Source organism: Chelonia mydas, chromosome 3, assembly GCF_015237465.2.
Source record: "Chelonia mydas isolate rCheMyd1 chromosome 3, rCheMyd1.pri.v2, whole genome shotgun sequence".
Lineage (NCBI taxonomy): Eukaryota > Metazoa > Chordata > Testudines > Cheloniidae > Chelonia > Chelonia mydas.
The window spans coordinates 201044086-201049810 of NC_057851.1; positions in this window are offsets into that span (position 1 = coordinate 201044086).

Genomic DNA, 5725 nt, shown 5'->3' on the forward strand with positions numbered 1-5725 from the left:
GGGCGTCAACTCACCACATGGCACCCCTTCGTGGCCAGGCATGGTGTGGTAGCTCTCTCCCTCTTGGGGCAATGGCTGCCTCCTCTTGGGCCTTGGACCTTCGGCCAGGTCATTTCCCAGTCTCTCCCCTTCAGGGCCAGTCCTAACCACAGCTGGGGAATCAGCACTGACTGGGGGACCTTTGGGCAGCTGTGGATAGGGGAGATCCTGCCTTCCCTCAGCCCTTTTCTCAGGTATGTGAGTTGCAGAACTTTTGTCTTCACTGGCCTGCCCACAGGTGAGCTGTTCTGCTCCCTTTTAACTCCTCCTCCAGCCAGTACATCTCCTGCGAGTGCGGTGGGGCAGGGCTGAGCCCAGAGCAGCTCCTGCAGCCCCCCCAAGATAGAACCTGGGGAGCCAGGATGATCCAATTGCTCCCCCCACTCCCTGGAGCAAAGGTCAGCATTTTGGTGAGCTTTTCTGGCTCTGCTGAATTTGGAAGGCATACGGCTGGAGAGACCAGTACCAGCACATAAGCCGGGGGTTGTGTCCTTCATAGCGTTCAACCACCTCAAGGGGGTGCAGTAGGTAAGAAGCTTGAATGGGTTCCCCAGGAAGTAATATCAGAGAGCGCCCATGGCCCATTTCACAGTGAGACCCGCCTTTTTATGATGGACTATGCCTGTTCCCATGTGGCTTGAGGAGAGTAGTGGGTGTTCCTCTCCGTTTGCGTCCTGGGACAAGACAGCGCCCAGTCCCACGGCTGAAGCATTGCTCTGTAAAATGAATTCTCCTGTGGAGCTGGGACTGCCCAGGACAGGCTCTTTACCCAGGAGTTATTTCACTGTCTGCGAGCCCCCAAACCTGTCTGACTTGCTTCTTTATGGTGGGCAAAGGCATGCTTTGAGGGCTTGGACTTCCCTAAAGCATAGCCCAGATAGGTAGTTTCTTTCTTCCCAGTCTTGCACTATGCTGGGTTTGCCGCTAGCCCAGGCTACCGCAGGGACCAAAGAATGTGTGTGACGTGCTTTAGACCTTCCTGCCCGCTGATTTGGCTCATGACTGCATGGGTGAACCTGTCCCTTTTAAAGCACCATGTATCTATATTACCGGTTTGGCCTTTATTCTATAGGCACATTATAAATGTAATGTATTGATTACTTATACCGAAGATACCCTTAGCTCTGCAAGAGAGGCTTTGATTCTATTTTCTAGCTGGCGCACCATCCACAGATTGCAGAACCTCTCTGCTCGGGGGAAGGGTGGGTCAAAAAGAACCCAGCTGTGCTGTCACATTTCAAGTGGTGTTTCTGTGGCTGGTGGTTAGAAAAACCCTCTCTTTTTCCTGTAAGCTGAGCAGGTTTGCTCTGGAGAGTGCACAAAACCTTTGTTGTGTCATTTGGAAAAGCACAAATGCAGGTTGTTTTCTGGCTAGGACTTTTGTTAGAAAGCAATTAAACACGCCTCTGTTTGAACGGCCTCCAATTGCTAATATTTAACGCTCGGGTAGCCCGCACTTTCATTTGCTATAGTTACAGCCACGTCAGTCAGTGGGAAACAAGACAACCCCCGCTGCCACCCAAACCTGCTGGCGTGAATGTTGTAGCCACTGAAGCTGAGCAGTCCATCAAATGGGATTTACAACTGGACCAGCACTCCCCGACCTGCCCAAGCAGTCAAATATTCTGCACTGCAGAGCTAGTGCCTCCTAAAACAAGCTGAGCGGCCCAGAGAGGTTCCTGTGCAGTATGTCTCAACAAACCCCCCCTGCGAGGTTTCTAGGCCAGCTCCCCCCAGCTGTGGCCTGCCAGCAGAGCATTAGAACAATGTTAAGAAATGAATTAAACCTGCTTCACGCAGCCATTGTCCCCAGTCTTAAATCTCAGAAGCCACTTGTTCACGTCCCCTCCTATCCTGCCTCCAAACCCACCCCTGGCCCCAAACCACATGGGCAAAACGTTAGGAGCAATAGACGTGGGGAGACCTTCCTGATGAGCGGAGAGGCGCTGGGATCCCCAGGACACATGATTAGCTGGAGGGGGCAGGGCAGAGCCAGTAGAGTTCTGGAGGACAGGAAGTGGGTTTAGTCAGTAAAATTCAGAAAGGAGTGTGAGAAAAGACAGCTGGAAGTGGGAGTCGGGCAGCCCCAGGGCAGCAGGGTTAAGCACCCAAGCGTGTGGGGGTTCTGCTGTGCCAGGAGAACAGGGGGTTACTCACATCAGGGGAAGGAAGTAGCAGTGCCAGCACCGAGGGAATTAAATGCCCAGGAGGAATATCAGATAGTGCCAGGGCAGCAGGGGTTAAATGCCCAGGGGTGGGTGGGGTTGTTGCACAGTGCCTGGGCAGTGGGAGTTTAATGCCTGTGGAGGGGGTTGGGGTGCCAGGGCAGTGAGGGTTAAACATGTGTGTGTGTGTGTGTGTGGGGGGGGGGGGTTATCAAGCAGGGCCAGTGTAGTGGGGATTAAACACTGGCGGCAGGAGGTTAGGCATGGAAGTGGCAGCTGGAATGGCCCTGGGCTCAGGGTTAGGGGCATTCCTGTGGACAGGAACTGCAGACTCTGTAGAGAGGAGAGGGGGCAGCAGATCTCTGGCCATGCCTCCCCTCGCACTGCAGGAGGCATCACAGCAGGAGAACCACTCAGGGTGTTTCATTCCTGCAGTGGTGCCATGGCTGGCTCTTTGGAATTACAGGTTTACACACCTGCCTTCAGGGGGCAGTCAGATCATACGGACTCTCAACTTCCAGCCCTCAAGCTGGTGAAGATCACACTGAAAACACGTACTAGCGCGCTGAACTTGGTCTCCCCCCTTGAGCTCCTAGGGTGGCAACTTCAAATCTTACGACGGGACTTTAAACATCAGCATGAACTACCTGACCATTTCAGCTAAAGGAACAGGGCCAAGGGCTTGGAGTGGAGGAACTTGCAGCGGCTGCAGCTAAGGCAACGCACAAGGGAGAAGAACAAAGACAGAGGAGGGGGCGAGAAACACCAGAAAGAGCAGTGATCCCCAAAGACCAGTGTATTTTCTCACTGGGTGACGCTGGAGGTAACAGGAAGGCAGTGAAAAAGCAATACTCATGGTGCAGCTATAGTTACACCACTGCTAAGGGGCAAAAAGGCTTGTTTCTATTCTTTCTAAAATCTACATACCTAGTCACACTGGCTAGAAACAGGGGCTGAGGAAGAGCGTGGGGCAGGGGAGGATAAGATTGGAGCTCATCAGTACTGAGATTCCCAGTTTCAGAGTCCACACGTCAAAAAGGGCATGAGGAACTGAACCAAATTCATAAGAGCAACCAGGATGACTTGAGATATGGAAAACCGGCCTCCTAGTAAGAGACTAGTTTAGTTTGCCCCAGAGAATGCTGAGGTGATTTGATCACCTGGGGAAAGATTTCTGGTAGCAAGGGGCTCTTTACTATGGCAAAGGCAGCACACGATCAATGTCTGGGAGCTGCAGCCAGACAAATTCAGACTAGAAATGTGAAGCTGTTTTTATAAATGGGAGTGTCCTCATGTTATTTTGCTCACAGCTGGAAGGGAGAGGTGGAAGGCTGGATTATTGGACAGCCTGAGGCTTCTTACCTTAGAACTGGTATTACTGGGAAGGCCTTGGTGCCTTCTAGTGTCCAGCAGTAGTCAAATATTTCAAATGTGCAGCCTAGACCATTCTTTTGGGTCTACACTGTGGTACATTCTCCTATGGCTCCTCGGGGGGGTGGGGAAGGGACACACAAAATGTCATTTAGCCTTGGGGAAAGCGCACTGGACTGTAAACCAGGTGACGATGAATTCAGCTTGCCTCTTCCACTGGCTGCTGGTGCTTCTATGTACCTGTCAGTCCTCATTATTGACCAAGGCCTCATACCCGGGAGGAGACAACTACCCTTCCTCTTATCTGACAGAGAAGGTAAGAGAGGTTGCACAAGATCACCACAGCACGGACTAAAATCCAAGACTCATCCACTTACACTACTTTTCAGACTGAATGTGCAAACAGAGTGCTTGGGCAGCCTGTCTGTAATCACTAGACCACACTATGCCCCCCATGTCAGGAATAGATCAAAGGAGTCGCGATTCCCACTATTCTCCTGCTGTCTAGAAAAACACTGTGTACCCAATTGTTAAAGGTGCGTTCACTCGAAGGGTAGAGGGCTGTAGCCTAACTGCGTGCCTGTGTGGGTGCACGCAATCCCCACTGCTGATGCAGGGAAGTAGGCTGTTATGGCTCCATGAGACAAAACGTTGGTTTTACCAGTATTTTGAAAGTTAAAGCAAAATTTGTTTCAAATAGAATTCTGCATCCTCTCCAAACTCGACCCCCCCAAAGTCAGATTGTACTGGCACTTCTTACGTCACGGGCCTGAGCCAACGTCACCTCTAGCAAAGCCAGCAATAGAACCCAGCTCCCCCCACGTACCAACACCAACCCTTCGCCACGCTGAAAGAGTGGGCCACCCCTCTGTGCTTGGCAACGCTGTCGGTGCAACAGGGCTGCTCCAGCACCACCACGTCTACCCCCCGCTGAGACCCAGCTGGCCTGGCCAAGCAACCAGTGGCCTACGATGGAATTTCTGTGTAGCAAAGGCGGAAGGGCACTGCCGCTAGAGAAGGGATGGTGCCATACTTAAGGAAATGGCCTGGGACCCAGGACAGCCAGGTTCCATCCAGGGCTCTGGGATGTAGGGCACGTGACTTACAGCACAACCTTAGGAGGTGGCAGCTCATTTTTAACTTATGTGATGTAGATAGTTTCAGCAACACTAGCGATGCACAGAAAGCTGGAGGGGTCCTGAAGGTAGCTGAAGCTGCCACAGAATCTCCACCATCTTTCACTCAAGTCCTGGGGAATGCAGGGGGAGTTTGCTGCAGGATTCAGGCCATAAAGACAGCCATATAGGGTCAAACCAATGGTCCAGCTAGCCTGTATCCTGTCTCTGGCTGTGGCCCATGCCAAATGCTTCAGAGGCAATGAACAGAACAGGGCAATTTTCAACTCGTTCATCTCCTGTCATCCAGTCCCAGCTTCTGGCTGTCAGAGGTTTAGCGACACCCAGAGCAGGGGGTTGTATCTCTGACCATCTTGGCTACTAGCCACTGATAGACCTAGCCTCTGTAACTTAATCTAATTCTTTTTTTAAACCCAGTAATACTTTTGGTCTTCACAACATCCCCTGGCAACGAGTTCCACAGGGTGACTGTGCACTGAGTGCACTACTTCCTTGTTTGTTTGAAACCTGCTGCCTATTAATTTCATTGGGTGACCCCTGGTTCGTGTGTAAACAACACTTCCTTATTCACTTTCTCCACTTCATTCATGATTTCATAAGCTTGCTATGAAGTGAGACTGTACTTGCAATTTTGCCGTAGCCCAGTTGATTTTTTCCACCCTGTAATAAGTGTTCCATTAGAATTTGTGACTTACCCTTTTCTCCCTACTGGCTGAAGTTACATTAAGACAACGTGGTGGTGTTACAGAAGTCAACGATGACCACAGGAAAGAGCACCAGCTCTGGGGTGCATAAGTAAGGCAGGATCAATTGATCATGATCGGCATGATTCTTCATTCTGGTTTTTCCCCTTGTGTCCCTGCAAAGCCCCCTCCAATTCTACGGATTGTGTCTACTGCAAAGTGGAGGCGTGCTTGCCTGAAGCACAGAGCTCCCCTTATTGGACTCCCCTGATGTACGGACGCAGAATTATAGATAAGGTTTGACCTTTATGGAAGATTCGAGGTGGCCTTG